The following is a 22857-nucleotide window of genomic DNA, read 5'->3' as shown; positions in this document are numbered from 1 at the left end:
GTTGGAAATAAAAGTTTTAGCTTAAATGTGCCAAGTTTGAGATGTTTGTTAGACATTTCCAAGTAGATGTTAAATCTAGAGTCAAAGGGAAGGCCCAGGTTGGGTACACAAATTCAGAAGTTATGCAACTCATTCTCACATTCTCCTTGGGAAATAGTAAAGAAGGAAAACCCTGGAAAGTAAAGAAGAAAGTAAAGCATGAAAATAGCTTTTTACTTAATTCCCTGAGGGTCATGGATTGAGTAAAACCAGGAGAAGCTACAGAGAAGGGCTCAGATTCCATTACTGAGAGTCTCTGGTTTCTTCTAGTTCATGAGTGGGCTGGGTGGGAAATGAAGATAAACAAATAAATGAATGGTAAAGTCAAAAATTTAGTTATAAGCCCAACATAATTCTTTCCATTCAAGAAAATATGGCCACAAAGTAATAAATTAAAAGTTTCAAGTCACCAATCAGGTGCCGTTTTGTGAGGAGGGGTTAGGAAACAGACACACAAATGGTATTAACAAAAGAAGTGTGGGGTGCCTGGGTGGCTCTGTCAGTTAAGCCTCCAACTCTTGGTTTCGTCCCAGGTGATGACTTCACAGTTGGAGTGTGAACCTTGTGTGGGGTTCTGCACTGACAGCATGTAGCCTGCTCGGGATTTTCTTTCTGCCCCCTATCCCCATCTCTCTATCTCTATCTCAAAACAAATAAATGAACTTAAAAAAACAAAACAAAACAAAAAAAACAGGTGGTATCTGAGTTGCTAAGTTTCAGTAGAAACTGTACTTTAAATTTTGAATTGGGATCATTGCCCATTCCCCGGAGGGTACAAGCCTCTCTTGTGATATTGGGCAGGGACAGCAGGGTGCAGCCCCCAGTCAGCCACCTCATCATGGGGGTAAATAACCCCTCCACTGACAACCTATCTGTCCGCATACGACCATTCTGCTTTTCACCTTCAGTACAGTATTTAACCAATGGCATAAGATATTCGACACTGTATTATAAAATAGGCTTTGTGTTAGATGATTTTGCCCAACTGTAAGCATTGTAATGTAACGTAAGTAGTAGGAGCACATTTAAGGTTGGCTAGGCTAAGCAAGCTATGGTGTTCAGCAGGTTAGGTGTATGAAGCGCATTTTCAAGGGGTGCCTGACCGGCTGAGTAGTTAGGGCATGTGCCTCTTGATTTCAGGCTTGTGAGTTCAAGCCCTGTGTTGCGCACAGAGCTTACTTTAAAAAATAAAAAGAAAGAAAGAAAGAAAAAGCATTTTCGACTTAACAGTATTTTCAACTTACTATGGCCTTATGGGGATGTAACCCCATCATAAGTCAAGGAAGATTCATTCATTTAATTTGACCAGTTCTTGAGCTAATAAGGGGATGAGCTGGGAGTGGGGGTGGGAGGCAGTAAAGTAGGAACTCATCCTAAGATAAAAGAGGCTGGAAGTCTGGTTTCAGACGGCAGTGTGAGACAGAAGTATCTGAAAGCTGGTGATACAGTCCCCTCTACGAGTTTTTATCCTAACATGTGGGTGATACTCTGACATTACTGAATAAGGCACCAACAGCTTCCCTGGAACGTGTTATATATTTCTCTGGCAGAAGTCACTAGGAGGTGGGGCGCCTGGGTGGCTCAGTCAGTTAAACATCTGACTTCGGCTCAGTCAGTTAAGCATCTGACTTCAGCTCAGGTCACGATCTCATGGTTCATGGGTTCGAGCCCCGCATTGGGCTCTGTGCTGACAGCTCGGAGCCTGGGGCCTGCTTCGGATTCTGTGTCTCCCTCCCTCTCTGTCCCTCCCCTGCTCATGCTCTCTTTCTGTCTCTCAAAAAATGAGTAAACATTAAAACAAAAAAGAAAGAAGTCACTAGGAGGTGAGGCAAGGACACATACATATGAAATCATTCCAGGACAATTTGTGAAATGTGCTCTCTGTTTTGCGAAGCAATATTGCACAATAATTAGCATATTAACAAGGTGTCTACAGTTTCCATGTCACTTTAAAGGAATGCTGCCTGGTCCTCTATCACTCAGAGCATTTCAATGTTTTTGTTTACTTTCACCCGTATTCCTGAGGCACCTCACATACAAACAACTTCAGGAATATCTAATGGGCATATATTAGTTCATTTAATTCTTATAATAACTCCACTAAGCAAGATCTATTTTTTAATAGATGAAATTGAGGTACAAAGAGGTTAAGTAAACTGGGATTAAACAATTAGCAAGTGCTACTACTGAAACGTTCAACCGAGGAGATCTGACTCCATTGTTCTCACTACAATATTGCAATGGACTGAATGTTTGGGTCCTCCCAAATCCCCATGTTGAAGCCTTAACCCCAAATGTCACGGTATTAGGAGATAAAGCCTTTGGGAGCTAACTGGTCTTTGATGAGATCATGGAGGTGGAGCTTCTAGGATCAGTGTCCCTTATAAGAAGGGGAAGAGACCCTAGAGCTTGCTCTCTCTGCCATGAGAGGACACAGCAAGAAAGTGACATCTGCAAACCAGGAAGGGAGCCCTTAGCAGAACTCAACCCTGATGGCACCAGCTTGGACTCCCAGTTTCCAGAACTGGGAGAAATAAATTCCCGTTAAGCCACCCAGTCTATGGCATTTTGTTACAGCACCCAAGCAGATGAAACCAATTATACTCTACTACTTCTGAAGGTCAGCTGGGCAGTTGTTTGAAATTAAGTTCTATCAAAAATTATTGTGTCCACGGCACCAGCTCCCAACACTTTTTGGTATATAGGGAAAACCAAATGAAAATTACTACTTAGGATAATCTTAAAAGAGAAAAACCATCCTAAATGGATACAGTGCAATTGAGGACTTTGGTTTGTTGTGGGCAAAGAAACTGATATTGATGGTCCTTATCTACAGAAGGTATATTTTTCTTATACTATTTGGAACTATCTATTGTGTCACTCAAGGTCCTATCAAGAAATTAGGCTAAGTTGAGGGAGGTATAGTAAAACATCATTTACCCTAATGTGCAGCACCCTGAGATTTTTACCAGTCCTAGGCATCCTAAAATGAGGAGATGGCATGATTAATGGAACTCAGAAGAGAGTTAGACCTTGTGAGAAGCTGTGACTTTCAGTAGAGAAACCCAACCATCCAGAGGGGAACCTGCAAGAAGGGGTGTACTCCATGCCGATCAGCATCCCCAGGATGGGGTTGGGGTTTGCAGGTGAGGGATGGGTAGATAGCAGACACATCTTTTTTTCCCCTTTAGTTTGCCTGTCAGAGGCCCTACCAAGTTTAAAATGTGTGTCCCAGTCCTACAGAATAAAGGGGCTACACTCAACCTAATACGTACACAACTCCCCCTTTCCCAGTGAAGGTTCAACATGTCTAGAGTTGACTTTAGGTCAAGATATTTCTAATGGCAGTGGAAATAGGAAAAGTAGCAGGCAGAGACAGTGCTAACCTGGCTTGATCTTTGGCCACTACAGATTTCAGGCTCCACGCAAACCCTGCAAATGTCAAAGAAGTAGTAAGGACTATGAAGAGAGGGGGTTCTAGGTCCAATGACTTGAGTGCAAGCCATCCCTGTGACAAGTATTATCTTTGTGATCACTGGTCAAGTTGCTTAATCTCTTTGTCAGTTTCTTTACCTATAAAATGAGCATAATTTTAGTCCTTACTTATAAAATTATTGGGAGAATGAAAAAATATGTATGTGAAACAACATATGCAGAGAGCCACAGTGCTTTCTGATAAGCTCCCAGAGACATAAGAACAAAAGCACTTAGTTAAACCTGCATTAGAATTCCAGAAAAAGGAGGGGCACCTGAGTGGCCCAGTGGGTTAAGCACCTGGCTCTCAGTTTCAGCTCAGGTCATGATCTCATGGTTAAGAGATGATTTCGCAGTTTTGTGAGTTCGAGCTCCTCATTGGGCTCTGTGCTAACAGTGCAGTGTCTGCTTGGGATTCTCTCCCCCCTCCTTTCCCTTTCTCTCTGCCCTCCCTTGCTCATGTTGTCTTTGTCTCTCTCACTTGATCTTAGCCAAAAGGCCAAGAAGTAATGTCTTTGTCCCAAAATAAATAAATAAATTTAAAAGAAAGAAGGAAAGAGAAAAAGGCACGAACATATATTGAGAGTCCGCTATGCTTCAAGCATTACTAAATGTTTAACATATACTATCTCACTCAATTCTTTGAACACCAGCTATCAAATAGGTGTTGATATTACTATTTTACAGTAAGAAAACTGAGGCTCAGAGACATCAAACAATTTGCTCTAGATCACACATCTTATAAGCAGGAAGGTCAGGATTTATACTAAAGCAATATGAATCTCAACCCAATGTATTTTGTTTGTCCCCCACCCCCACCCCCACCACATCACCAATCCTGCCTAGCGCTGCATCAGGAGTACAGAAAAATCGCATCTCTCATTTCAGAGTTCTCCTGGGCATGAAGAAGAAGACGGCCACCACCTGCCTCTGTGTCTCTGTGTGGTACCAAGAAAAAACCCTGGAAGCCCCAGAGCCCTCTGCTAGGTAGCAGCCAGGGCTGTGGCATCTCTGCCCAAGCTTCTCCCTGCTGGATTCAATATGAAAGGGTGTTCTGTCTCGAGTTTCAAAGTCCAACACCACCAACACTCCTTCTCATGTGGCAGCAAAAGTACAACAGGGATCTCTGCCTTCCCACCTCAGTGCAATGAAGCCCCACACCGCAGAGCTTAGGAACCCATGGGAAACCCATCATCACCATGCTTCACCAAATGCCATTTGTTTCCAGAAAGGAAGCGAAGTAAACAGCGCTTTGATTTGTTGCTTCTCAACTTCTAAAGAAATCTAGCCTGAGAATCTAGTTCAGGTGGGTCTAACACACCCAGAGTGGATGGGTGGTAGATCAGGAGGGTAAACATTTGGTTTTATTTTGGTTTGGTGAATGTGAGTTCCTCCAGAGGAATGAGGCATGAGTTCTATAAAGGAGGGCCATTTTGCTAAGTGCAATAGTGACATGTTGTGTTAGGGAACTCAGAGCAGAAGCATCAGTCAATAATGGTGCTATTGGCTAGGCAGTGTGGCACCTTTAGGCATGCCCAGAACCAATATCGACCAGGTTACATCCTTATACGCATCAGATTTTAGTCAGGCATAACTATTATTTGCCCTTACGTCCATGTATGAAGAGTTTGGGCCAGCCCATTTTCATAGCTTTTCCTCTCCCACAGGGATGTGAAATTTTCTGATTGCTTTCCTCAGTTTTCGAATGGTAGTGAGTGGGCTCAGCAAAATCGAGAAGCTCATGGATATAAGGACTCTATCTGGCCCTCACCATGGAATTCATCACGTGTGGCATAAAGGATATAATCAATAAACTTTTGTTAAATGAGCAAGCTAATCACCCCTGTGACCTCACTTCTCATCCAAACTGACAGGTTACTAAGGGCTTTACATTTGGTTCCAGACTAGCTTGTGTGGTAGATATAAATAGTCCCCAAACATATCAATGATTTAAAACAACAAAGGCTTCATGGGTATTGAGGAGGGCACCTTTTGGGATGAGCACTGGGTGTCGTACGGAAACCAATTTGACAATAAATTTCATATATTGAAAAAATAAAAAAAAATAAAACAACAAAGTCTTATTTCAGATGAGCTGGGGGCTCAGCACCATACTACCCTCACTTAAGGACCCCAGTGAATGGGGAGGCTACCATCTGGAATGCTGATGTTACTTGGAAGCAGACAATGAGACTGTGAATCTAACAATGGCTCTTTTTTAAATAGATTTTTATTTTATTTCTTTAATGTTTACTTACTTTTGAGAGACAGAGACAGAGCATGAGCAGGGGAGGGGCAGAGAGAAAGAGAGAGACAGAATCTGAAGCAGGCTCCAGGTTCTGAGCTGTCAGCCCAGAGCCCAATGCAGGGCTTGAACTCACCAGCCACGAGATCATGACCTGAGCCGAAGTTGGACGCTTAACTGACTGAGCCACCCAGGTGCCCCAACAATGGCTCTTAAAGACTTCTCCCAGAAGCAACAAATGCCAGTTATACTCATATTTCATTGGCTAAAGTCAGTCACTCGCACTCTAAAAGAGATGAGAAAGTTCAGTCTTCCCTACAAGGAGAAGAGAATGACAATATTTATAATGTCTCTATGACTGTCATCTGAGTGTTAGTTCATTTAAACCTTTTCAGCCAGAATACAGACACTATTTTTGTCCCACTTTAAGGATCCCACTGAGGATCTTGAGGCTTAGCATGATTAACTGAGTTGATCAAGGAAATCAGACAGTTGAACTCAACTTCAATCATTTAACCAACCTGTTGAATGTTACTATTATCTGGCAAGTTCTATATGGAGTGACAGTGAAGTCACAAGGGTGTGTGTCTAGGACAGAGTCTGTGCTTGAAATCACTATGAAAGCCTCATAGATCTGTGCCCGTGCAGGCGGTGCCTCTGCTCTCTGATTTATCCTCTCTCTTTACTGGAAGAACTTACTATTCCTTGAGCAGGGTGATAGCTGCTTATTTAAGGCGTCACATGCCGGCCAGCATCTCGTCCATGGCTATTTTTAAAAGCTAACCAACAACAGCAAATTTCCTTATTTGCCGATGGTAGATAATACTCATGGAAATTATTATGAAATTCATATTTACAACACAATTATTATTTCCATAACAAATTCTAGTAGCTCAGACATCAGAAGATTGCAAATTCAATCTGTGGCTCACATTTTTCTTTCCACATAGACAAAGAAAAATATTTCCCAAATGCTGAGATTAGGATGTGGACTTAGCTTGTTGAGGATAAAACATCAGTTGGCTAGTGACCTACAGACAGTTTCTGTGAAATAAAATGAGCTCACTAAAAATAAATCATTGGTCTAAAGTACTGTCACAAAACTTGGACATGATCAGAGGACACTATCAAGTGACTCTTTAGGTAATTTACCAGAGTGGGCATAATGGCCATAAAAACACTCTTGCCAGCTCGCGTAAATAAAGGAATTTATCATAAGGACCTGAGTGGCTCAAAAAATCAAAAGAAAAGCAAATTACCATACCTCTGGAAGGAATGGAAACAGCACAGCTCTGGGGATCAGGTGAACCACCATCAGAATTCATCAGTTCAGGGGTGCCTGGGTGGCTCAGTTGGTTAAGGGTCTGACTCTTGGTTTCGGCCTGAACTCATGGTTCGTGGGTTCGAGCCCCACATTGGGCTCTGGGCCGGCAGTGCGGAGCCTACTTAGGATTCTCTCTCTCTCCCTCTCTCTCTGCTCCTACCCCACTTGCACTGTCTCTGTCCCTCTCAAAATAAATAAACTTAAAAATTAAAAAAAAAAAAGAATTCATCAGTTCAAACATCCTTCTCCTGAAGGGTAGTCTCTGTCCTGCACATTCTGATTCCCAGGGTCCCGAAGAAAGCTTCAGAAAGGCATAGCACGGGTTATATGCTTACTGTTAACAGTGTCTGGCAGATGTTAGCAGCTCAATAAATTGTTGTTGAGTGAGTGAATAAATGAATGACCAAGTTCTCTGGGCCTGCAAGAAATAACACCATCCTTAATTATCCAACCCAGTAATTTCTAGATGTCACTTTATGGTAGCTTAGGGTTTTATTAATGCCATTAAAAGGGACTCTGGCATTCTCAACGCTAAGATAATTACTTAATTAAAATATGGCCCCAACATTTGTAATACCATGGTCCCCAAACAAAATCCCGCTTTGTATCTCAGGTTCTTAATGTTCTATCTATCAAACAAAACACCTTTATTTACAATCATTCATGTTTTTTCATTTTTTAAAATCAGACGTACTATTAACTTCAAGTCTGAGCCTCTGAGCAGCCTGAAATAATAGCTGGCACTGTTTGAACAAATACTTTATGCTAGTCTATCAGCAAATACTTTATCAGTTTTAGTCTTATATGTAATATATAATTTAGCCCCCAAATGACTGCAAGTATTATTGTTATATTCATTGTAAAATGAGTAAACTAAGGCATAGAGTGGCTACTTAATTTGATGCAGGTCACACAGCAGAGCAGAAATTTGAATCCAGGGAGTTGATCTCTTAGCCCTTATCCCATGCCAATTCCCAGGACTGCCACTCTGGTTAGGTGTCATGGGAGTCAGATGCAAGAAAGTGGCTATGCAAGTTTTGCTTTTCTTTCTATTTCTTTTCATTTTTTTTCTTTTGGTTTCTTTTGCCTTTTTTGTTTTCTTTGAGGATACATTCGATTTGAAGAGACTAATAATTCAAACCAGACCTCTACATCAGAATAATTCAAAGAAGTATTTCCAGGGATGTTCGCCAAGTGTAGCCCTAGAGATTCTGATTTGCTGTGCCAGGGCAAGTAGACACCTATGTGTACGTAAAAGCTGCTTATGTAACTTGACACAGACTCCTGAGGAACAGCCGCTGCACCAGGGTTCGTTAGATGCCCAAAGAAGTGCAGAAATGACATCGTTACCTCCAATGACCTGGAGGAATCTAGGAAATCTAAGTGATGTTAGAAAGTTGATAAACAGGGGCACCTGGGTGGCTTAGTCGGTTAAGTGTCTCTTGATTTCGGCTCAGCGTGATCTCATGGTTCCTGGGATTGAGCCCCTCGGTGCTGTTGGGATTCTCTCTCTCTCTCTCTCTCTCTCTCTCTCTCTCTCTCTCTCTGTCAAAGTAAATAAATAAACTGAAAAAAAAAGCTGACTAACAAAAAGCATACCACAACTCCAAAACGATTGTGAATCCAGTCTAGGTGGGAAGAAAACTTTACAGCAGAAATGTGGTACAGTACACTATGGTATACAGCATACCGCTATGAAATTAGAAACGTTTAAAGAGGAGGCAACTGCCAATGGTCCTGTGTGGCCCCTTTTCCCGTGTTAGGGCATGCCTTTGTATTCATGAGAGGATAGGGTGGAGTGGAGCAAAATAATAAAACTCCAGATGAAAAAAACACTGAAAGTATATTGTGGTTAGAGTCAAATAGCCTCAGTCATTTAAAAATGGAGCCATCTCCTGCAAGAAAGAGCAGTGGGAAATAACTCCATACCTTTTATTCATTTCTAATGCTTTGCAGTCTCCAGGCAAGCTCTCGCTATTCTGCACAAGGGTTTAACGGACTTAAAAAGAAATGCGAGGAGTCATTTCAAAGGATCAGTGTGCTACAACGTGCTCATACTAATTTTGAAGTCTCTCTGCATTACTTCATATGAATTATTTAAAATAATTCACCCCCCCTTTAACACGATGACTCATGTCTCTGTCAGTCTCTATGTGGTATTCTTTTTTGTTGTTGCTATAGTCAGAAGACAACTTTTTGGCTTTCTGCTTTGTTTGTACTTGTGAGAAAGGCAAAGGAAGTTTTTCAAACATGTTAATGGCTGCTTGTTTACATAGTCAATTTTTTCAAATAGACTAATTTCATGCCCTCTTCCTTGTTGTGAGTTTCCATGTGTAATAAACAGACACTAAGTACTTTATTAGGATGTACCGAATTTTTTCCATAGCCCTGGGGCCATCTTACACTCTGTTTTTTTCATTAGAACTTCACACATGGTGTTTTCCATAAACTCTTACTTCCTAGGATCTGGTCTTTTTCCATTTAACTCAGGTTTGTCCCTGATTTGCTTTTAGATTATATAACTGTTGCCAAATAAGACATGGTTTTGTAAAACCATCACCACCTCTCCTGATGTTGAATTAACATTTTAGTTTACCCACCCAGGAGAAATATCAACAGTTACCCGTTTGAGTGACAAAATTAAAAATTTTTTCATCCAGTCTTGGACTGGAAAGAATAACCTATTTTACTATTCACTTGCCTGACCTGACATTGATTTTCCATTCCCATGACAATGATCCTACAATCAACAAATATCAGTTGAATGCCTATAATTCAGAAAGCAAAGGATTGTGCCAGAACCTATGAGATCCATTAATAACTCCCCACACCTTCTTTTCCTGTTTTGAAGATGATGTTGAAGGCTGACCCAGCAACCACACCGTTTATCACCTCCCTGCTTCACACATACACCTCCTAGCGAACAGAATCTGCCATGTCATATGGAGACTGCAAATGACAGGTATATATATTATATATATATGTATATATATTATATATGTGTGTATATATATAAAATATATTTAAATTATATAAATATATACTTATATTTATATACAGGTATATATATGTATATATATATATATATTTTTTTTTTTTTTCCAGCTTTCCTTGCATTTGGAGCACGAACATGCAGCCTGCCATGACCACTGGGATCCGAAGGGAACTCTACTGAGACAGGGGTGAGAAATGGAGGAAGCAAGGCAAGAAGAGCATAGTTCTTCTCTTTAATAAAAAGGATTTGGAGAACAGTTGTCCCTTTCAGCCTTTTTATGTACAATTGCTTAAAATACTATGCCAAATGACTTGGCTGCCATCTTGCAATCATGAGGGCAGAAAGCTCAAGAACAAAACCCAATATTCTGAAGAAGATGGAAAGAAGGTGGAAGATCTTGAGACTTCAATGATTTTTTTTTTTTAATATGGAAGGCTTCATGAATTTGTGTGTCATCCTTGTACAGGGGCCATGCTAATCTCTGTATCATTCCAATTTTGATATCTGCGCTGCTGAAGCAAGCACTTCAATGACATTTTAAGCCATTGAACTAAACCCTTGCCTCTGTATTTTATATTATGTGGAATAACTATTGTACTTCTTATCAAATCCATCTTTAATTGGGTAGTCTATTTTGCAACTGAAGGCTAATATATAAGGTGATCAGCCAACTAATAGACCTCCTTATTATTATTCTTCCTTCAAAACTCAACTGAGACATTAATGCCCTCCAAAACTTCCCTCAAAAGCGTCTTTGACAACCGCCCCCCTGGCACTCCCCCCACCATCCTCTTCCAAGTGGAACAAAGCAAATTTTAGTTTCGATTCCCGTTACCCTGGCATACAGACACTTATTTTCCTACAAACAACTTAGGTTCTCAAAGCCACCTCTCATCTAATAGCCCTCAAATCCAATGCAATAGTGTCTAGTTGATACGACCACTTGCCCCAACTGTGGGTGGCGGGCGAGTTAAGTTCCTTTACTAAGAGGGGGACTTTGCTCACACCTGGAAGGGCAATAATAGTAGTTTAAAGTTCAGAAACAGAGGAAATTCTATGCTGCATTATATTTAAGTCATCAGTGTCCCAGTCTCTTCCTCAAGGTCCTAAATATCTTAAATGAATGTATTGTGCCTTTTTTCTTTCTTTCATCTCAATTCCTCCAGTGCCCTGCAGATAGGTTAGGAGCCTAGCACAGTAGCTCCTCAATAACTCTGTTAAAACGGACCAATAATTAAAGAACTTAAACGTTAAAGCTCAGTAACACTTTACAGATCCTCTAATGTAAACTCTTAATTTTACAGGTACTGAGATCTGGAGAGTTTACACAACTTCTCCAGTATGTAAAGTAGGAGCAAAGCCAGAACTACCACTGAGGCCTACAGTCTCTTAATCCAGCGTTCTTTCTATTCTACCAGAAGCTGGATACGTTTGTAATCTAGATGAACAGAAAGGATACCTGCGAAAATGTAACTACAAGTGCATACAGAGACAGTAAGTGCCGTCCGTTGTTTCCAGAGGGGAAAAAATATTTTGGACTCTGATGGTCAAGATTGGCTATTATATCTGTCAGGTAGCACAGTAGTCTGGATTCTTGAATTTATTGCCTTCACTCTTCCGACATCAGCTTGGAGAGGGCCTCTCTGGCTTCCCAGTCTAAATTTGGAAAGCACCCCATATTTTCTCTCCAAGCACCTTTAACATTTTCACTTCTCTCAACTCCCCACCTCACATTTATTTATGTCTTTGTTTGTTTCTTTCACTTGAATCTCCTCCAGAAGGGTAAAGGCCATGTCTACTTTATTCCCCACTGTATATTCAGTGCCTCACACAGCTACTGATACATAAAGACTCTCACTATCTAATTGGTCATTAATTTATTCAACAACATTCCATGAGATGGGAGTACAAAGATGAACAAGGCAGACAAATGTCCTGCCCTCTTAGAGCTTATATTCTGCTGGAGGAAGGTAGAAAATAAGCAATATAACATAAGCACAATACTGCATATGACATCAACTTGATGCACTGTCATTTTTATGTCTAAACAAAGAAAAAGACATTACAAACTTTGCCATGCTATTGATGTTTCGATGAATAACTTTAAAGATACAAAAACACGAATAAAGGGGAATCTTAGAAATGATGAATATAGTATATTATATATTATATGAAGACAAATGCGACAGTGAAAATTAAAAGCAGGCATGGTGTGTCGAGAGAGTTCCCTGAAGTCATGAGTGAATTAGATGGGAATGAGATAGAGAGATAGTGGGATATCAAAGGAGCAGGTAGTCGTAGAGAATTGATACATGAATTAGGAACCAATTTTGTATTTACATGGTATGTAGTAACTTTAGTGGCAGCTATATCTTAACCCCAGTCCTTCCAATCATTTGTTGTAAGGGCTTGAGCAAGTTTTTGAGCCAAGGTTTCCTAATTTGGAAAATGGGTATTATAAAATGTGATATTTGAGATGAAGTATGTAAAAGACATTGAATTTAAGGGATACTTAATAAGTTGTAGTGTTTATTACTTTTATCATTTTATTCAGTAACTCCTGAATTGAATTCTAGTTGATTTCCTGCTTATTTGTTTGTTTACTTGTTTGCTTGTTTGAACTGTTAGACCCTCTCCTAGACTTGCAGTGCTGGGCTATTTCCCCCCTCAATAAACACTGTGTTTGTATTTTGCACCTTCTGTTTCAACTTGTCACTTATCTGTCTTCCCTACTAGATTACAAATTCCTTGAACGTGTGAACCCTGATCTACTCATATCTGTGATATTTGGAGTACAGTACTTGGCACCTAGAAGGTCCTTATAATGTTTCTTGACTGAATGTAAGAACAAATGTGTTGGGTAATGGGCCTTCCAGGCAAAGGGAAAGTTTTCAATAAAGCCCTGGTGATGAATGCACTGGGCATCCATCCATCGCTCAACAAAACTTCTTTTGAGTGTTAACTGGCAATAATTTCAGAGAATACTGCTCTTTGGAACACATAGGAATATCCCATGGAACGAATAGGTCAGTACCCTATCAGAATAGGGCTTTACCCATCACACTAGTTAATCTCAGTTACTCCTTTCAGCTTGATTTAGATGACCCATTCTAGCAGTATCTTCTCATGGTAAGCTGTTAACTTTATAAGGTTCTAAAGAGATTGCAAATGTTTCTCAACATTTTTGTGTGTGTGCCAGGATTTACACCCGCCCCGTGGGAGGGTTGCCTTTTCGATATTGCAAAACAACAGGGCAATGACTGGTTTCCCTGTGTCATTTAGACAAGTATGCCCTGGACAGCATGAGCTCAGCTGTAGGCCCATAAGCTGACATGTCAACCTGCAAAGCCACTTCTTTGAAAATGATTTAACTTTTTCATTTCTTAAGAACTGAGTAGGGCTTTAGAAAATGTCCAAAACCAAACTCCCCATTGAAATTTTGAGGTCTCTAAGCAAAAATAACCTCATTCTGGCTTCACAGGTCAAGAAACCATCAGAAAGAAACCATCTCAGCTGCCTGAGGATGGTCTTAAGTCCAGCCACCCAGGCGCCAAAGCCAACACCAGTTTGACGCAGATAGGTATTCAGCCAGAAGAGGTAGAGCTCCAGTGTCAGACTCTCTCTGCTTCTCCAGCCTAGGAGTGAAGGGAGTGCATGATGGGAAGAGAGGAATGCGGGCCAAAGACTCAACAAATTGCAACATGTCTCATAGCCAACTCAGCTGGCAGAGTCCCCTAATGCTACTAACCAGTTTGGGCACCATGCGGAGAGCCAGCTCCTGTATCAAATGAGCCACTTGTAGTCTTCCATATTGGCACCTGCCCACAGGCCTCAAATAATTAGGAAAGGAAGAATTCTAATAACAGTTGAAAATAACCTTTAGTCTACAGAAGTTTACTGTCAAATGATGGAATTGAATTAAGCAGAAATAGCTAGCAAAAGAATGTAATGTATATAAATATCAAATCATTATGTTGTACACCTGAAATGAATATAGTATTGTACATCAGTCATTCTTCAATAAAAATAACAAAAATATGATGGAGCATGAAAGCTTTGAAATAATTGAGAGTTCAAGCTCTTTATTTAATTTTTAGCCCATTACTTGCTAACTGTGCCATCTTGGACTGGCCACTGGTCCTCGGAGTGTAACTTTCCTCACCATAGAAATACAAAGCATGTTTTAACCAATCTACCTGTCGGTTATTGGGAAGATCAAATGATTAAATGATCTAATGATATTTTGCTGACTTAAGAACACAGTGCACATGTTTGATTTTGTCTTATGGCTTAAATGATAAAATGATGGGTATATTTAAAGGTACTGTGACAATATAGATATACTTTATGAATAAGAACATCATTCCTATTTAAACATTTGACCCAGTTCGAAACAAAGGCAGATTCTGTTTCCAGACAAGTAACTTTGCAAAGTGGTCCACAGGTGGTCCACGTCATCCAGTCCCTTTCCTCCTAATCCTTATCTGGGTGTGAACAGGACAATATCTTGCTTTTTGGCTTTATTTGCAACGTGGGTGACATGGCTGGGCAGATATGCGACAAATAATGGCTGCTTTCCTATTGCACTGTCTCACTCTAAGCACTAAAAGAACTGAAGTATGTAAAGTACTTTAAAAAGAATAAAGTGGTTGGGGCGCCTGGGAGGCTCCATCGGTTGAGCGTTCAACTTCAACTCAGGTCACGATCTCACGGTTCGTGAGTTTGAGCCCTGGGTCAGGGTCTGTGCCCACAGCTCAGGGCCTGGAGCCTGCTTCGGATTCTGTGTCTCCCCCTCTCTCTGCCCTCGCCTGCTCACTCTCTTTCTCTCTCAAAAATATACTTATTTATATAAAATAGCATGCTATAAATAGCATTAAAGAAAAGAATAAAGTGGCTTATAAACAGTGCCTTAAGGGGTATCTCAAAAATTTTCTGAGCCTCCACTGTTCATAAAGCAATAGTAGCACCTGGCATTCAAAATCATCCCCAATTTCCTTCAGCCCCTCTCTTCCCTGCAGTTTCAGCCCCAACGACAAGGTGCTGTCCTACCTGCGCTGCTCACCTTCTCTCTGCTGGGGCCATGCATCCCGCAGCACCAGCTCAGCCACCACCACCACTCCGACTACCACACACACAACACCCCTGCCTGTCCCTGGGTCTTCAGTAGCCTCGTGTTTCCTGCCGGGAACCATTTCCTTCTCATATCTGTCTCTCCAAAGCCTGCTAATCTTTCAGAGCCCCTCTCTTTCAGGAAGCCTTTCCGGGTGCCTCCAATCCCATTTCAAATGCATCCTTCATGCCCCCTAAACCGCTAAAGACTTCATACCACGTTCACATCACTATGCTGTCTGACCTTGTGCAGCACTTCCTTCCTGTAATTTTTTCAAAAGCATGTGTAACGGCATAAGCCAAGTTCTGATTAAAAGACCAAGTAATAAATTCCCAGAAGACAAGGAAGACACATGGACATCGGTGTTTGGTCAGTTTCCATGGTGCTCAGTGCAGGGCTGAACACACTGTAGGCACTCTCGGACACGTGTTCCAGCTGATTTCACTGCCAGGGTTGCCAGATTTTCTAATTTGAATGTCTAGTTTATACTTTTAAACAGGTGGCACAAACAGTCTCTGGAACTATAAAATCTCTCCATTCAATGGCCTAGACAACCACATCACACAGCCCAAGGTACAATCATTCTCAAGTAAGACACCAGTGAATTTGATTATAGATAACCACTGAGGTTTGTGGAGAGCTTACTGCTTGCTAGGCATTGCTCTAAGCGACTGGCATGTATTTGCCCACTTAATGCTCAGAAAAATTCTAACAGGTAAATAATATTATTAGCTTCTCCATTGAACTGAGACACAGACAAATGAAAGGGTGTAGAGCAAGGCAGCAAGGTCTCAAATCCTAGCAGTGCAGTTTCAGAGCCAGGGCTGAACTCTTGTTTTTCACCTAAAAGGGTCCCACATGACTTGACCATATTCGCTACTAAACTGCCAGATCTTCATTCTTTGCTATCTGAACTTTATCTTCCATGGTGTTTTGAATTTTTTTTTATTTTAGAGAGTGTGAGCAGGGGAGAGGGAAAGAGAGAGAGAAATGGAGAGAGAGAATCTTAAGCAGGCTCCATGCTTAGCGTGGAGTCTGATGCAGGGTTTGATCCCACTACCCTGGGATCATGACCTGCATGGAAACAAGAATCGGACGCTCGACTGACTGAGCCACCCAGGTGCGCCTCATGGGTTGTTTTTGTTTTTTGTTTTTTAAGGTGACCAAAACCCCTTCTTTCACTCTTCTCACTGTGCATGCCCCTTGTGACTTATGCTTTTGTATTCCTTTCACCTCCCTACTTCCAACAACCACGAAAGGAGCAGCAGAGTCTCCTTCAGATGTAAACTGTGGTAAGTACCAGGTTGTTAGGAAACCCAGGAGCTACTGAATCAGTCACTGTTTGCTGCTCCCTCTAACAAATATCTCTTTGAGATTCTAGAATGACTCAATCACACATCCCACACCTGCCAAATAGAATCAGCTACCCTGAGATCTGAGCTGTTCTGAGTGTACACAATTTCAAAGGGCAAGCCCATTTATAGTCTCGGTCAATAAAATGATGCACTAGGGAGGAGAAAACAACTCTCATCTATTAAACATCGAAAATTCAGGACAGGCATCTTAGACAAAAACCCAGGAAACATAAATATTGAAATATGACAAATGACAATACAACGATATTATTCTTAACCAAGGTACATCTCTTTAAAACTGAGCAGAAAAGAGTTTCATCATATTCCAAATCAATCTCCCTCCTGGAGTCAGAAGCCAGGAAGCTTCTAAAATTCAATGCAAAACATAGGTGAGCCCATGTACATATTTTTGGCTAGAAGTCCCACAGCCTTTGTGAATTTGAAAGTCCCAGCTGTGAGGCTTGCTCTTGACAAGAAAGCATCCCTGCTGCACTATTGACTGGAGTTAGAACCACTAAGTCGCCATTTCTAGGTCCAGCCTTTGGTTCCACTGTGCCAATTCCTGCCAAGTGGCCAGGTTTCGAAGTTCAAGGTGCTTTTACCTCTACTGGAACTCCTTCCAGCAGAAGCAACATGTCTTTTGAGAGAAGAAATCAAAGCACAGATAATGTCCTTCTTACTGGGACCCAAAAGGTGACCTTAACTGTTTTTGGTTTTCATTGCTCCCACCTGCCTAATTCTCACTGACTGCCATGTGGCGCCCATGGAAATATGAACCTTCAAAGGCCATTTCACATACGTGAGGAGAAACGGTAGTGACAGAATTTGGGTTGTTTTTCGTTCACACATTGTTTATATTCTTCCAGAGCCAAACTCCATCCTTTTTCTCCTGTATTCTGAGCTACTTCCTGCACACAACTTTTTCCCCTGTCCACTCCCTTGCTCTGGGTTCTTGTTATTATGTCTGTAATTTATTTTAGAATATTTCAGCACAGTGTGATGTTATATACACATTAGTCAGGTTAATCTACCCTCTACAGGTAGACAGTTGACTTAACTAGGATTCCTACATTCTGAGAGGTGAGTTAGCATTTCAAGAGAAGGTCCACATTCCAGCAATTCAGCTCTATCCATCTCCTGACACCACCAGACTCTGTTACTTAGCATGATGGTGGTAAAATGGGTTCTTATTTGGTGAAATCGTGGATATTCAAGGCCCTGGATTGGCTAAAACATGCATTCTTAGTGGGAGCAATATATCCCACAAGCAGACAAAATTTGTTGGGGGGGGGGGCTGAGAAACATAGGCACAACCCTACCTGAAAAAATCTTTTACCTTGGTATTTAATTTCTTTCTTTAAATTAAGTTAAATTAAAGTTTTCTCCTTTGGGGGCAATAATGAAAAAATAAGTGGGGAAACACTGGGCTAAAGTATTTTGGCCCCCTCTATACCCTTGTAGGAAGATAGAATGTAGCCAGTTCTTTGCTCTTTCTTTTTGAATTGGTGAATATGATAGCCGTGGGTTTGTCTGTATATGGCCTTTATTATATTGAGATACTTCCATTCTATACCTAATTTGTTGAGAGTTTTTATCATGAAAAGATGCAGAATTGTGTCAAATGCTTTTTCTATAGCTATTGCAACTATCAAGTGGTTTTTATCTTTCTTTGTATTAATGTGGTTTATTAATTTGCATTAGTCAAAATATTCTGGCATCCCAGGGATAAATCCCACTTGATCATGGTGTAAGATCCTTTTAATATGCTGTTGAATTCAGTTTGCTAATATTCTGTTGAGGATTTTTGCATCAATTTTTATTAGGGTTATTGGCCTATACTTTTCTTGCAGTGTCCTTGTCTGACTTTGATATCAGGGTAATGCTATAATAATATAATAAGTTTGGAAGATTTCCTTTCTTTTCAATTTTTTTTTCAAGAATTTGAGAAGGATTGGTATTAATTCTTCTTTAAATGCTTGGTATAATTACCTGTAAAGCCATCTAGTTCTGGGCTTGTATTTTTTATTACTGATTTGATCTCCTTACTAGTGATTGGTCTGTTTAGACTTTCTATTTCTTCTTGATTTGGCCTTAGCGGTTGTTTGCTTCTAAGAATTTTTCCATTTTTTTCTAGGTTGTCCAGTTTATTGGCATATAGTTGTCCAGCATAGACTCTTATAATCCTTTGTATTTCTTTGGTATAAGTTGTCATCCTCAATGGTTCAACTTTTCTTTAGGATCAGGAACAAGACAAAGATGCCCAATCTCACCACTCCTTGTCAACATAGGACTGGATGTTCTAGCATCAACAATTAAGAAAAAGAAATAAATAGGATATAAACTGGAAAGGAAGAAGTAAAATGATCTCTGTTTGCAGATGATATGATCTTATATATAGAAACCCCTACAGAGTCCACCAAAAATCTGTGAGAACTAACAAATAAATTCAGTAAAGTTGCAAAATAAATACACAAAATAAATAAATATTGTCACATTTGCTTCAGGTCAACCTCTAATACAAATTGTGCTTAGAAGATCAAATATTTGATGAGATCTGAGCCTTCATTAAAGTATAAATTCATGGGGCACCTGGGTGGCTCAGTTCATTAAGCAACCGACTTTGGCCCAGGTCATGATCTCTTGGTTCATGGATTTGAGCCCCCTGTTGGTCTCTGTGCTGACAGCTCAGAGCCTGGAGCCTGCTTCAGACTCCATGCCTCCCTCTCTGCCCCTCCCTCACTCATGCTCTATCTTTCTTTCTCTCAAAAATAAATAAACATTAAAAAAATTGTTTTTATAGTATAAATTCATATTACGTGACCATTGAGGGTCTTCTTGGTTATAAATATCTCTATATAGCAGATTCTGATCTAAGAAGAAAAGATAACCCTCATCTACTTTTAACTGTTGGCTGTTACTGATACACCAAATACCTAATTTTTCTGCAGGACAAAATTTACTTCTAGCTTTAGAAAATCCTCAAATTTATTATAAGCAGCAGAGCTAGTTAGTTGCTGTTGATCTTGTGCAAGTTTCTTAAACTCTCAGAGCCTTAGCCCTCTTTTTAGTAAAATAGGAAGAATAATAGTTTCTGTATCATGGAAGTTAATAAATAGAAGACACTTAGCACAGTATCTTAAAAATTGTAGACACTAAAAAAATGCTGCCATTATTATTATTATTATCATTATTACTTATATTACCATTACTTTGGGGAACAATTAAACCTCAAGTATCTAGAAAAATATGTAGAAACTTGAACAAATGTGAAAGTTTAGGTACTCAGCATAAATGCTTCTTTTTGCATATTTGCTTCTTTTGCCATTTAGTTCTCTTGTTTCCTTCTTACATCTTTTTTTTTTTTTAATTTTTTTTTTCAACGTTTATTTATTTTTGGAACAGAGAGAGACAGAGCATGAACGGGGGAGGGGCAGAGAGAGAGGGAGACACAGAATCGGAAACAGGCTCCAGGCTCCGAGCCGTCAGCCCAGAGCCCGACGAGGGCTCGAACTCACGGACCGCGAGATCGTGACCTGGCTGAAGTCGGACGCTTAACCGACTGCGCCACCCAGGCACCCCTTTTTTAATTTTTTTTTCAACGTTTTATTTTTATTTTTGGGACAGAGAGAGACAGAGCATGAACGGGGGAGGGGCAGAGAGAGAGGGAGACACAGAATCGGAAACAGGCTCCAGGCTCTGAGCCATCAGCCCAGAGCCCGACGAGGGCTCGAACTCACGGACCGCAAGATCGTGACCTGGCTGAAGTCGGACGCTTAACCGACTGCGCCACCCAGGCGCCCCGTTTCCTTCTTACATCTTAGTCACTTACTCCAAACATAGGACACAAGGAAATGTCCTTTATTAGTAGTATTGGAAATTTACATAGCACTTTAAAACTAATGCGCTCTTCCACATATGTTATGATTCTCCTGGTATCCTTAGGAAGTACGTATAGATACATTAGGTAACTAGAATATTCATTTTACAGACTATGAAATCAGAGGCTCAGAGAAACTAAATGACGTGACTGAAGACAGCTGGATATAAATGATGAAGCTAAGGAGTTATGTCCCCTCCTTGGGCTGCTGAGAACAACAGACACTCTGTTATTGTCTGTTGAGATTTTTGTTCCTATTTCCCAACTTCCCCACCCAGAAATATCAGAAATTCGGCACAACCTTTGACAGACATTGCAACAAGGAAATTGTGATGTGTGTTGTAAGCTCAGAAAGACTTGACATATGTTTTCCTCTGCTCAAGTGGGCAGGGCATACTTTTTAATGTAATTGAGCTCTTTTATTAAAAGCCTTTATCAAAGAATGTACATCTCAGGACCTAAGGGCTTGATGATGATTGTCCTGGTGACAACTACCTTCCTACTTCCTGTGGTCCTCTTGCTTCCGTTCTAGCGCATTACCACCACCAAAAACAATCCTTTTGCATGTATGTCAAATCACTTCACTCACATCTTGAGATAGGCCAGTGGCTTCCCTGCCCTTCAACTGAAGTGCTCAATCCTCATTGGTATTGTATGAAAGCGATGAATCATGGGAATCTACCCTCGAAACCAAGAGCACACTGTATAACACTGTATGTTAGCTAACTTGACAATAAATTGTATTTTAAAAAATAAAAATTAAAAAAAAAAATAAAGTGCAAGGTCCTTACTCCGATCCTTTTGACACTGCATGGAGTGGCCCTGCCCACCTTTCTGGCCACATAGGGTTTAAATCTCCCTCTTCTTCCCTTAGCTCTAGCCCACTGACGTTTCTCATCTGGGGTACCCCACTTATCCTTCTCTTGATCCGGAAGACTTTCACCCCACCTCATGGAATAGACCTCATCATTCCACTATCTGATCAGAAGTTGCTTCTTCAGAGGGTTCTTCCCTAAGGAGAACTTGGTGAAAGCAGCCCCTTCTTAGCCAAGCACCATTGTACCAACTTACATTATGGGCTTCAACCCTCTTACCACTCTCTGCAATTGGCTCATCCACCATCCAAAGAATTTATTTCCAGGTTTACTTCATTACTCTCTCACCCTAACTTCACAGGAAACTTCAAATGTGTGGGAACTATTTTTGTCTATATCAGGGGTACAATGTCTGGCAGCTACTAGGTACTAAGTAAATATTTGTTGTATAAATGAAGATAAGTTACTTTATTTGTACTGAAATAGATTTCCTTTCTCGGTTTTCTCAATGGTATCCCTTCAGCTGAATATTAAATAATTACCTTCTGCCCTTTAGATTGTATTCACCTAAAGAGACTCCTTTAGGCTAAACGTTTCATAGGCAAACTCTGGTTTCAGGAAGCATTTCTCTCTTGCAGGCTAGTTTCTCTGAAGACTATCTCACCAAAAGCTTTATTTCTAAAGGTTTGTTTTAGTTAAAGGAGGGGAGTTTCCCAGGTATAAGCACCTAATTGACTATTAAGAGAATAGTTCTAAGAGTTCTTATCTAACATATTTGTATGAGCCAGGTGCAGACAAATTACGGGGAGGTTGGGGAAGGGGGAAAATCTTTGCATTGACGCTACAGGTGACCAAATTTCCTGAAGAATTTTTGAAGAGGAACTCTGAGTGCGTATGCAGTATTCCTTAACCCTCTTCAGATATAAACATTTATTTGTTCAGCCTCCCAGTGAGTAGTTGTTTGGGATATGCATCCCTGTTTAATTAAGGAACCAATTTCTTGGGAATGAGTAGGCACTGGATGTATATCTGAGTTTCAGGAAACCCTAGTTGAAGTGACTAGAACAACGGGCAGATAAAGGTCAAAGTATTTATAAACAGGAGTTATGTCCCTTCCTTGGACTGCTGAGAACAACAGATACTCTGTTATAGTCTGTTGAGATTTTTTGTTCCTTTTTCCCAACTTCCCCACCCAGAGATATTAGGAATTTGGCGCAACCTTTGACAGAAATTTCAATGAGGAAATTGTGATTTGTGTTGTATGTGCAGAAAGGCTTGACATATGTTTTCCTCTGCTCAAGTGGGCAGGGTACAGTCTTTAGTGTGAGTTCTTCTATTAAAAACCTTTATCAAAGAGTGCACAAGATTTCCTCCCAGCTAGCGGCTTCCTGACCTCATACAGTCAGAGAAACCAGAATCCATAAATGGGTGATGTGTTTTATAAGATGATGTAGGCATAACTTGGAGCTTCCAGAACTATGGAGGCTATTTCATTAGATGGAAGAGGGGGAGAGTCCAGAGAAGGAGGAAAAAAGAAATGTAAGAGAGAGAAAAAGATTGACCTTACAGTTATATATCTATAACAGTAATTGAGACTTGTGGCAAAAGTCTAACTTCCCTGGA

General features: G+C 40.5%; 1 long non-coding RNA gene and 1 other non-coding gene across 2 annotated transcripts; one reads left to right on the top strand and one right to left on the bottom strand.

The window, feature by feature from the left end:
• Positions 1 to 4390: 4390 nt before the first annotated feature.
• On the top strand, positions 4391 to 10472 carry LOC121042902 (uncharacterized). The gene is made up of 3 exons (XR_005796521.1): positions 4391 to 4819; positions 9934 to 10044; positions 10188 to 10472. It is a non-coding gene; the product is annotated as an uncharacterized LOC121042902 (long non-coding RNA).
• A 26-nt stretch (positions 10473 to 10498) lies between these two features.
• Positions 10499 to 10602, bottom strand: LOC121043277 (U6 spliceosomal RNA). The gene has a single exon (XR_005796769.1). It is a non-coding gene; the product is annotated as a U6 spliceosomal RNA (small nuclear RNA).
• Positions 10603 to 22857: the final 12255 nt, after the last annotated feature.

Source organism: Herpailurus yagouaroundi, unplaced genomic scaffold (assembly GCF_014898765.1).
Source record: "Herpailurus yagouaroundi ecotype Mexico unplaced genomic scaffold, PumYag 186, whole genome shotgun sequence".
Taxonomy (NCBI): domain Eukaryota; kingdom Metazoa; phylum Chordata; class Mammalia; order Carnivora; family Felidae; genus Herpailurus; species Herpailurus yagouaroundi.
This window is presented reverse-complemented; position numbering and strand designations above follow the sequence as displayed.